This window comes from Poromitra crassiceps, assembly GCF_964638095.1.
Source record: "Poromitra crassiceps genome assembly, chromosome: 2".
Taxonomy (NCBI): Eukaryota; Metazoa; Chordata; class Actinopteri; order Beryciformes; family Melamphaidae; genus Poromitra; species Poromitra crassiceps.
Genome location: NC_139624.1, coordinates 16396795 through 16408684, shown reverse-complemented (window position 1 = coordinate 16408684; position 11890 = coordinate 16396795). Strand labels below are relative to the sequence as shown.

Genomic DNA, 11890 nt, shown 5'->3' with positions numbered 1-11890 from the left:
ACAAGCCTACAGTGATAACCTCCAGCCCAACAGGAGGGGCACAAGCCTACAGTGATAACCTTCACCCCAACAGGAGGAGTACAAGCCTACAGTGATAACCTTCACCCCAACAGGAGGAGTACAAGCCTACAGTGATAACCTTCACCCCAACAGGAGGGGCACAAGCCTACAGTGATAACCTTCACCCCAACAGGAGGGGCACAAGCCTACAGTGATAACCTCCAGCCCAACAGGAGGGGCACAAGCCTACAGTGATAACCTTCACCCCAACAGGAGGAGTACAAGCCTACAGTGATAACCTTCACCCCAACAGGAGGGACACAAGCCTACAGTGATAACCTTCACCCCAACAGGAGGAGTACAAGCCTACAGTGATAACCTTCACCCCAACAGGAGGGGCACAAGCCTACAGTGATAACCTTCACCCCAACAGGAGGGGCACAAGCCTACAGTGATAACCTTCAGCCCAACAGGAGGGACATACCTAGTATATAGATATATATAAGGGCTGTCAATCGATTAAAATATTTTAATCGCGATTAATCACGATTATCCATAGTTAACACGTTCACTGCAAATGGCGAGTTGAGTCGTCAAAAAAAATCCAACGGTTGACTGCCAATGACGAGTTGAGTCGTCAAAAAAAAAAAAAAAAAATGTTGACGGTGGGACGTGGATCAATGCCCCCCACGTCTCCTATAAAAATATTGGAGCCACCGAACGTGTACAACCCATTCCACCGACCCACTAAGTGGCGACAGTGCTCTCCCAGACTAGAAAAAGCAGAGCCAAAACTGCAGGGGAACGCGCGATGAAACCATTCTCGAATGGATTGGCGAAAACGCTTTCGCTTTCGCGCTGATTGCTGGCGGTGAGGGATTGCAAATTTGCATAATAGATTACGGGTGGAACACACTTTGAAACACGCAGCATAAATAAGACCAGAATCGCAAAAGCTTCATCAAAGCTCTCAACCGAAACTCCAAGAAACGAGCGAGCCCATCCAGACTTGCCCAGCGGCCGCCAGCAGACAGGAGCAGCAGCAAAGCAGTGAGCCTGGTGACGCGAGGTTACAGCAGCAGCAGAAACGAGCTTGTGACACGCCCGCTGCAGCCAAGAAGAACACACACGGAGGGAGGAGTTTGAAGGAGAGGGGTGTTTGCTGCTGTTATGGAGGAAATTACTGTTCAAAACTATTGTTTAGATGTCTGACGTCTTACTGATGCCAAAAATGAATGGTTAAAGTGACTGTTCTATCGAATTTCACAAAAAGCTATTTATCTCAGCTTAAATTTTCAGACGCTGAAACCATGCTGTATTCAAGTGCTAATGCCTACATAACTACTAACTCTACAAACTAACTCTTTTAGACAGAGAAAGCACACATTCTATTAGTTCTTTTGAGATATTTTGTGTTCACAAAATCTTAGCAGAAAAGAATCCTCGGGTCTTGAAAGATGAGCCAGAATCCTCAAAAAAACCCTCTGGCAGAAGCTACCTACAGTAAAAAAAAAACGGCTGGCAGTGAATGTGTTAATCACGATTAATCGCCCAAAAAAAAAATCTGTTCTAAATTGACCTTAAAGCGATATTTTTCACGAGACTTTTCTAGCAGAACCATAGTAGTAGGCTAAGTTAGGGCAGCTAAGTGTAGGTGGAGCCTGGGAAATGAGAGTTGACTTGAATGAACAGCTAGTCATCCCAGCATATATAGTTAGCACCCGGCTACGTCCGGACTTGTTACTGTGGTCTGAGGTAGAGAAGAGAGTTTATTTTATCGAACTCACAGTCCCGTGGGAAGATCGAGTTGAGGAGGCTTATGAGCGCAAGAAAGCTAGGTATGCTGAAATGGCAGCAGAGGCAGAGCAGTGAGGTTGGAGGGCTCGAGTGCGGCCTGTAGAGGTGGGCTGCCGTGGTTTTGTGGCAAAGTCCGTTATTGCCTTACTAACTGAGTTGGGCATTCGGGGACGGAGCCTGAAGCTTGCGGTTAGCAACATGTCTCAGGCAGCAGAACGAGCAAGTGAATGGCTGTGGATAAGGAGGAAACATGCTAGCTGGGGAGCTCGCTAAGGTCAGATTGATTGTTTGTTGTTGGTCATGATTAACGGTCCGCATCAACAGGGCTGAATCATTGACGGTGGTGGTATAGTTAGGGATTGTTTGTTGTTGGTCATGATTGACGGTCCGCATCAACAGGGCTGAATCATTGACAGTGGTGGTGTAGTCAGGAATGTCATACCGAACCGACCTGGATAGCTAGGCTTAGATAGTGAGGTAATATGCAGTTGTGCTGTGGTAGCATGGAGGGGGGTGTTTCCAGGACGCTGGATTACACCGTTAAGCCTTCTTGAGGTGTCGTGGGCCTAACTTAACGAAACGTCGGTGAAGGAAGGTGCCCACTTGAAAACCCCAATGACATGCTTCATAAAGCTGTTGGCTAGGGTAGGTAACTGGTGATTTGTGTCTTGTTTATTAGTTTGTTAGCCTGTTAGCTTGTTTTATTCTGGATTGGGCTTCTAAATGTGTTTTTCCTCGGATTTTGGCACAAGGGATAGTAACATCTTGTCCTGTGTATTAATTAATACTACATAATTACAGGTTCATCTGAACACAACATGAACTAGCATTACAATAAGAGCACCGCTTAGAATGCAATTTAATCAATGTCCTTTGCTGCAAAGGACATTGATTAAATTCCATTCAGGCGTTGCAATATAGCAGCAGTGTAGACATCTCTCAAAGACTGGATGCTGTTGAGAAAGATTGGAAGCCGTCTTCAATTGAGCCAGTTAAGAACACTCGAGAGCTTTGTGCAAAGATGCACTGTTGCATTGATATGGGCAGTATTATATAGTATTTGGCCGTTGGTATTGTCATTAATAATGAGTCATTATTGCTACTAGTTACTGGGAATACTCACTCATCTGAGGCTGCAGTGTGTCAAGTAACCGTGCTCTCCTGCATCTCTCTCGCCCAGAGACACAGTGTGTGTGCACAGACAGGAGCAGCTGCCCTGTGTGCCCCCCCTCCCTCCTCTCTTTCTCTCAGTCTCGCTCTCTCTCTCTCTCTCTCTCTCTCTCGCTCTCCCCCTCTCTTATCTGTATTGGTCTCTCGCTCTCTCTCTCTCTCTCTCCGTCTCTCTCTCACCCTCTCCATTTGTCTCGGTCTCTCGTGCTCTCTCTCTCTCTCTCTCTCTCTCTCACAAAACGTGGGACATCTTCTCAATTTGCGGGACGTGTGAAAAATGATGAAAATGCTGTGCAGTCCCGCACAAAGAGGGACATCTGGTCACCCTAGTTGAAGCTGAACTTGTGATTACACCCTTTTCTTCCTCCCTCTCTGCTCACGGAGGTTTGTTTCTGCTCACCGTCATCAACGTTACTGCAGCATCGCTTCCTGATTTCCCAAACCAGGGGGCGGACCGAGGCTCAAACATCACAGAAAGTGCGTCAGAAGAAATTGTGGCGTTAAAAGGAATTTGCGTTAACAGCCCTAATATATATTATATATATATATGTGTGTGTGTGTGTGTGTGTATATATATAAAATGTTTTTAGGGCCCCTTCATGGTGAGGGCCCCTGCGCACATGCCCAGTTTGCCCAGATGGTAGATCCAGTGTTGGAAATCCTCCTCCTCCCCTCTGCACATTCTTCCAACTCGCTTCGTTAAAGAAATGTTTCATTGAATCTTCCTGTTTCTCTTTGCCATGATTCTTGCGTTCTGTATCTGACAGCACTTTATATAGAGTCAGTAAAGCTTACTTAGCTTGCTCATCCAAACATGAGGACGGCTTTACATGACGTGGGTTCAATACAAAATGATAGTACATTACTTTTCCTAGGTTTTAGTACCAACGGTGACTGACAACAGACTGGTTAGTGTTACATGACACACCTGAGAGAGAGAGAGAGAGAATGTGTTGTAATGCGTGTAAGTGTGTGTGTGTGTGTGTGTGTGTGTGTGTGTGTGTGTGTGTGTGTGTGTAGGAGTGTGTTGTAATGTAGAGTGTATTTATGTCATGACATCATCAGCTAGGTGTCGAGGGTCGATTGATTCTGGAACACAGCAACACACACACACACACACACACACACACACACACACATACTTTGCATGTCAAGGCTAATCTATGCTAATCTAATGAGCGACAGGACAATGCTGTTAGCGATAATGGATGTCAGAGGGGAGTGTGTGTGTGTGTGACAGAGAGAGAGCGCGGGCGGGCGAGCGAGGTGTAGCTCTCCTTGTAACGATCATTTGATCAGACAGGTTTATTACAGCCCGCTAATTCTATTACCCCTGCCTGACTGCGCGCACGCACGCACACACGCACGCACGCACACACACACACACACACACACACACACACACACACACAGCTATCTGCCTGTAAATCATACCACTCTGCTCTGAACAGTCAGCTGTTGTATCCTTCATATCCTTACAGCAACATAAAACACTGTTTTTTAACTGTGTGTATGAGTGAGCGAGAGAAAGAGAGAGTGAGAGGGAGAGAGAGAGAAAGAGAGAGAGAAAGAGAGGGGCCACTTTCAAACAGCCTCTAGTAGCGGTGTTGTTACGCCTCGTCTCCTGTTTAAAAGTCACGAGGATGGAATGGTGTGTCATGTTGTTACGCCAGTGGAGGTAGTAACAGAGCTGAATCAACATCTGTTTAAAAGGGTCAGACTCATTAGTAACCCCAAGGAGATAAACGACCGTTTTACGGAGTTTTATAGTGAATTTTACTCATCTAAGTTTGATGCTGCTCGGTCCGGTGTCTGGTGATGTCATAACTCTCATCTCTCGTCTCGCTTTAGTGATGTCACACTTGTTCGATGATGTCATGACTATTGGGTATAGTCTGGTGTTGTCTAGTCTCGGCTCCCAGACGTTTGGTGAGCTGCGCCACCAAACGTCTGTGAATTTCACTGTCAGAAACTGTCTGTCAGAGCCCGGCGAGAACGGCCGGCAGCAGACACGCCTACATTTATTATTAGAATTTTATTTGGTAGCGGCAATGCCATTTATCATAGTTCCAAGATAGAGCAAGACACCGATGTGCTGCAAAGAGAGTTTATACCTGTTTATTTTACAATCATTTTTCCTACCCGGAAGTGGTCCGCTTGCTACTGTGAGTCATCAGCAGGCTCTGTAACGTTAGCCTCGGGAGTCGGGCTTATCGCTGGGGAAAATACCTCTAGCCGCCGGGGCCGGATGAAACACGTCCTATTAAGAGGTTATGTTTGTTTCTAAGTGATTAATATGTTTCTCCGCAAACGCGGCGATGTTTTGCGAGATACCGGTTCTGCATGAGAACTGCCCCCAGAAAGCAGGCCCGCCCACAGCACTCATGATTGGTTCTCCGATGCAAGGCTTCCAACAGCGCCACCTAATGTTATGCAAAGATTTAAATATTCTCAGTCTTACAGAAGTGAAACGGATTAAGACTGAGGGCTGAGTCTAGGTGTTGTCTGGCTAGTTATGACATCATCGGTGATGTCTGATGTCACAGATCGCATTGTGACGTCATCGTCGCGGTGATGATGTCATCACCGAAATGTCATCCAAGGGGTGTAGTGGTAAATACAGAGGTGAGTAAACTAACTATCCAAGGTGAGTAGTTAACCCACCTTGTTTGCCCTCATCGATTGATTGATACAGGTGATGTGAAAATATAGGGAGGAGCCAGATGATCTTGCTGAACACACATTTCGCTGTTTCATTTAAAAAAATCCCACTGACTTTTACACGTAAGAGCAGGAAGTGCATCGTCCAGGTCTTCCTGACTCCTTCCTGCAGTGCAACCTGCTGTCAAACACAGCTTCTCAGAGCCAGGTCCAAAAATGTTATTATGAAAGTGCAAACCCAACAAAAACATAACTTGAACTTGAATGTAATCACTTATTTGATAATATTATCAAAGTGCAAACCCAACAAAAACATACAGTAGCACGCACAACTGTAATGTAAGAGCTTATTTCACAGTATTATTAGAGTGCAAACCAGGGTTCCAGACTAACGTTTCCACTGGTAGCACTGCAGTAACGTGCAGTGAGGTCCATGGCTGGGTAGCACTGCAGTAACGTGCAGTGAGGTCCATGGCTGGGTAGCACTGCAGTAACATGCAGTGAGGTCCATGGCTGGGTAGCACTACAGTAACGTGCAGTGAGGTCCATGGCTGGGTAGCACTACAGTAACGTGCAGTGAGGTCCATGGCTGGGTAGCACTGCAGTAACATGCAGTGAGGTCCATGGCTGGGTAGCACTGCAGTAACGTGCAGTGAGGTCCATGGCTGGGTAGCACTACAGTAACGTGCAGTGAGGTCCATGGCTGGGTAGCACTGCAGTAACGTGCAGTGAGGTCCATGGCTGGGTAGCACTACAGTAACGTGCAGTGAGGTCCATGGCTGGGTAGCACTGCAGTAACGTGCAGTGAGGTCCATGGCTGGGTAGCACTACAGTAACATGCAGTTAGGTTCATGGCTGGGTAGCACTATAGTAACGTGCAGTTAGGTTCATGGCTGGGTAGCACTACAGTAACGTGCAGTGAGGTCCATGGCTGGGTAGCACTGCAGTAACGTGCAGTGAGGTCCATGGCTGGGTAGCACTGCAGTAACGTGCAGTTAGGTTCATGGCTGGGTAGCACTATAGTAACGTGCAGTTAGGTTCATGGCTGGGTAGCACTACAGTATCGTGCATAGGGGTGTCACGGTACATGTATTCGTCCCGTGAATGTACGGTACGACCCTCACGGTACCTCGTTTCACGGTACATGAAACGACACGACGAATACGTCAAATTGTTTGAACGGCATTGAATTGAATTGAATTAAACACCACAGAAGAAGACACACCAAAACAACACAAGGGCCATAGAAATCCGCGTTCACAGAATGGGACGTTTTGTGGCGATAAGCTGTTTTGCAAATTCTGTCAACATCAAGCCAACGAGGTAAGCTTGCCAATGTAACGTTACGTAGCCGCGACAAAGTCCTTTATAGTTGCGCGTTGCGGCTAAACGTTACATAACACTGACAAAGCTGTTAACTTGTAAACAAGCAACATACATCGCGTGGGATGAGTGATGCGGTCAAGCAGACATCTGCGGATGCAGACAGGCAAGCTGCGGTGAGGAAGAGGCGATGACTCCTTGTCATGTTCCAATAATCCATTAGATGACCGAACGTAATCATATTATGCTAAACAAAACTCACATCCAATAACGTTAAGGCGCTGACAGGGTTCTTTCCCGTACTTACTGGGAAAGTGAAACCCACCCCGTTGTCTGTCAGACAGTGGGGGTATCTTTCAACAGAGGTTAGAAGTTTTTCTTCTTCTGCCGTTTTATTCTTCTTCTGAACATGTAGGTATTTTGACGTTGACTAAAGAAACACTGCCGCCTAGTGGCCGCTTTTAGATAGGATTCCAAATTAGTGCTTACATCAAACGCAAATGCTACATAAAACAAATACAACAGGGGGAGGGGTTGGTGGGAGTATTAGGCTACTCCACACATGCGCTCTGTTTACAAACTTGTGTACAATAAAGATTTAAAGTGGGGGGAAATGCCTTTGCCCTGTCAAACAGCTGGAATACAGACATCTGAGAGGGAGGCGCACCCCACACTTTGAAAATCACTGCTCTAGAGTAAAACCTTTTTGTGTGGATTGCCTAGATCTTATTAAATAGTGGACATTTATTAATTCCCACATATTAGACACTATTTCTGATGGTAAAAATAGCGTAAAAAGCAGAATTCAGACATATTCAAAGGGAAAAAAACAGAATTTGGGATTTGTTGCTTTTTCCCCCCATTTTCGTACCGTGCCGTATTCGTACCGAACCGTGACCCCAAAACCGAGGTACGTACCGAACCGTGACTTTTGTGTACCGTGACACCCCTAATCGTGCAGTGTGGTTCATGGCTGGGTAGCACTACAGTAACATGCAGTGAGGTCCATGGCTGGGTAGCACTGCAGTAACGTGCAGTTAGGTTCATGGCTGGGTAGCACTGCAGTAACATGCAGTGAGGTCCATGGCTGGGTAGCACTGCAGTAACATGCAGTGAGGTCCATGGCTGGGTAGCACTGCAGTAACATGCAGTGAGGTCCATGGCTGGGTAGCACTACAGTAACGTGCAGTTAGGTCCATGGCTGGGTAGCACTACAGTAACATGCAGTTAGGTCCATGGCTGGGTAGCACTACAGTAACATGCAGTTAGGTTCATGGCTGGGTAGCACTACAGTAACATGCAGTTAGGTTCATGGCTGGGTAGCACTGCAGTAACGTGCAGTTAGGTTCATGGCTGGGTAGCACTGCAGTAACGTGCAGTTAGGTTCATGGCTGGGTAGCACTGCAGTAACATGCAGTGAGGTCCATGGCTGGGTAGCACTACAGTAACATGCAGTTAGGTTCATGGCTGGGTAGCACTACAGTAATGTGCAGTTAGGTTCATGGCTGGGTAGCACTATAGTAACGTGCATCATGGCTGGGTAGCACTACAGTAACATGCAGTGAGGTCCATGGCTGGGTAGCACTGCAGTAACATGCAGTGAGGTCCATGGCTGGGTAGCACTACAGTAACATGCAGTTAGGTTCATGGCTGGGTAGCACTACAGTAATGTGCAGTTAGGTTCATGGCTGGGTAGCACTGCAGTAACGTGCAGTTAGGTTCATGGCTGGGTAGCACTGCAGTAACGTGCAGTTAGGTTCATGGCTGGGTAGCACTGCAGTAACATGCAGTTAGGTCCATGGCTGGGTAGCACTACAGTAACATGCAGTGAGGTCCATGGCTGGGTAGCACTGCAGTAACATGCAGTTAGGTCCATGGCTGGGTAGCACTACAGTAACGTGCAGTGAGGTCCATGGCTGGGTAGCACTGCAGTAACATGCAGTGAGGTCCATGGCTGGGTAGCACTACAGTAACATGCAGTTAGGTTCATGGCTGGGTAGCACTGCAGTAACATGCAGTTAGGTTCATGGCTGGGTAGCACTGCAGTAACATGCAGTGAGGTCCATGGCTGGGTAGCACTACAGTAACGTGCAGTTAGGTTCATGGCTGGGTAGCACTACAGTAACATGCAGTTAGGTTCATGGCTGGGTAGCACTACAGTAACATGCAGTGAGGTCCATGGCTGGGTAGCACTACAGTAACATGCAGTTAGGTTCATGGCTGGGTAGCACTACAGTAACGTGCAGTTAGGTTCATGGCTGGGTAGCACTGCAGTAACGTGCAGTTAGGTTCATGGCTGGGTAGCACTGCAGTAACGTGCAGTTAGGTTCATGGCTGGGTAGCACTGCAGTAACATGCAGTGAGGTCCATGGCTGGGTAGCACTACAGTAACGTGCAGTTAGGTTCATGGCTGGGTAGCACTGCAGTAACATGCAGTGAGGTCCATGGCTGGGTAGCACTACAGTAACATGCAGTTAGGTTCATGGCTGGGTAGCACTGCAGTAACATGCAGTGAGGTCCATGGCTGGGTAGCACTACAGTAACATGCAGTGAGGTCCATGGCTGGGTAGCACTACAGTAACATGCAGTGAGGTCCATGGCTGGGTAGCACTACAGTAACATGCAGTTAGGTTCATGGCTGGGTAGCACTACAGTAATGTGCAGTTAGGTTCATGGCTGGGTAGCACTGCAGTAACATGCAGTTAGGTTCATGGCTGGGTAGCACTACAGTAACATGCAGTTAGGTTCATGGCTGGGTAGCACTACAGTAATGTGCAGTTAGGTTCATGGCTGGGTAGCACTACAGTAATGTGCAGTTAGGTTCATGGCTGGGTAGCACTATAGTAACGTGCATCATGGCTGGGTAGCACTACAGTAACATGCAGTGAGGTCCATGGCTGGGTAGCACTGCAGTAACATGCAGTGAGGTCCATGGCTGGGTAGCACTACAGTAACATGCAGTTAGGTTCATGGCTGGGTAGCACTACAGTAACATGCAGTGAGGTCCATGGCTGGGTAGCACTGCAGTAACGTGCAGTTAGGTCCATGGCTGGGTAGCACTACAGTAACATGCAGTGAGGTCCATGGCTGGGTAGCACTACAGTAACATGCAGTGAGGTCCATGGCTGGGTAGCACTGCAGTAACATGCAGTTAGGTCCATGGCTGGGTAGCACTACAGTAACATGCAGTGAGGTCCATGGCTGGGTAGCACTGCAGTAACGTGCAGTTAGGTCCATGGCTGGGTAGCACTACAGTAACATGCAGTGAGGTCCATGGCTGGGTAGCACTGCAGTAACATGCAGTTAGGTTCATGGCTGGGTAGCACTGCAGTAACGTGCAGTTAGGTTCATGGCTGGGTAGCACTATAGTAACGTGCATCATGGCTGGGTAGCACTGCAGTAACATGCAGTTAGGTTCATGGCTGGGTAGCACTATAGTAACGTGCATCATGGCTGGGTAGCACTGCAGTAATGTGCAGTTAGGTTCATGGCTGGGTAGCACTATAGTAACGTGCATCATGGCTGGGTAGCACTACAGTAACATGCAGTTAGGTTCATGGCTGGGTAGCACTGCAGTAACGTGCAGTGAGGTCCATGGCTGGGTAGCACTACAGTAACGTGCAGTGAGGTCCATGGCTGGGTAGGCAGTGAACTATTTATGCATACAATGCAGCAGCCCTGCCGGAGCTCAAATCGCACAGGGCATGCATATGAAAAATATAGCCTATTCGTTAGGCTATATAGATCAATAAATAAAGCCACTGCAAAGGCAATCAAATTGCCTTTGTCAAACATGTAAAATGCATGTTGGCATGAAGTTAAAACAAGAGAAGCCCAAACATATAATTAACAATGAATCTTATACCAGGGTCTGGGTGGATACTCGTTATAAATAACGCACTTTGCGGAGGCAACCACGCCTTCACGTTGTGCGTTAAAATCATATAATGCACACCTAGTCGTTGATTACCCCTAACTTAATCAATGCACACCCTAATAAATCAGCTTCACACACCCCAAAACCAACTTATTAGGCGTACTGAACCAACACCGGCTATGAGAATATGCAGTACATTATCTCAACCAGGGGTGTAGTGGTAAATACACAGGTGAGTAAACTAACTATCCGAGGTGAGTAGTTTACCGACCTTGTTTGCCCTCATTGATGATTGATACAGGTGATCTGAAAATAGGTGAGTAAACTCTGCCTCATTTCAAAGAGGAGAGTAACATGTGTTTATCCTCCACTACGCCCCTGTATCATGTAACATATCCATTATTTGAATGAGATGACCGAGTCCCGTTAACGTTAGATAGCGCAGCACAGAGAGAGACAGATAGGGAGGGAGGAGATGCAGACCGCGCTGTCCCTCCATTTTTTTGTTTCTCTTCACGTTCACTTTGTATGTTCGCTAATATGTGTTTAGACAGATCGCTCGTCGTGTTTCAAGCGAAGAGCAGCGACTACATGGATTCTAATGAAGCAGCACACTTTCAAATGTTGAACGCTAACGCTAACGCTACTTCTATCCGTAAAGTGGGCGAGAGCATGCAGGAGGCCCCGCGTGTGGTGCGCTGGAGGCTTCCGTGCGCGGCGCGCTGCAACTCTGAATACTATCACTGGAGAGCCGATGGCACACGGTTGCCCAACTGTGATGTCACTCGAGCAGTTTGTCATGTCATCAGTGATGTCACTCGAGCAACTGTGATTGAAGGGCCGATGGCACATGATAGCCCAACTGTGATGTCACGCGGCACTCTCCAGGGTCTCCGCCCTAGAAATCGAGCGCGCATAACAGTGACATCATCAGTGATTTGTGATGCAAATCGTAACATCATCAGTGACGTCATAAATCTCACAACATGTGGGACATGTGACATGTGACGATGTGCCCATGGCGCATCGTCCCCAGAGTCTCCATACGCTCGATTGCTCGTT

General features: G+C 47.4%; 1 protein-coding gene across 1 annotated transcript in view; it reads right to left on the bottom strand.

Moving 5' to 3' along the window:
* Positions 1 to 11890, bottom strand: part of LOC310798616 (receptor-type tyrosine-protein phosphatase mu-like) — a gene marked incomplete at both ends in the record, with an annotated part of 303831 nt that overhangs the window by 80325 nt on the left and 211616 nt on the right. The gene's annotated exons all lie outside the window — the stretch shown is intronic.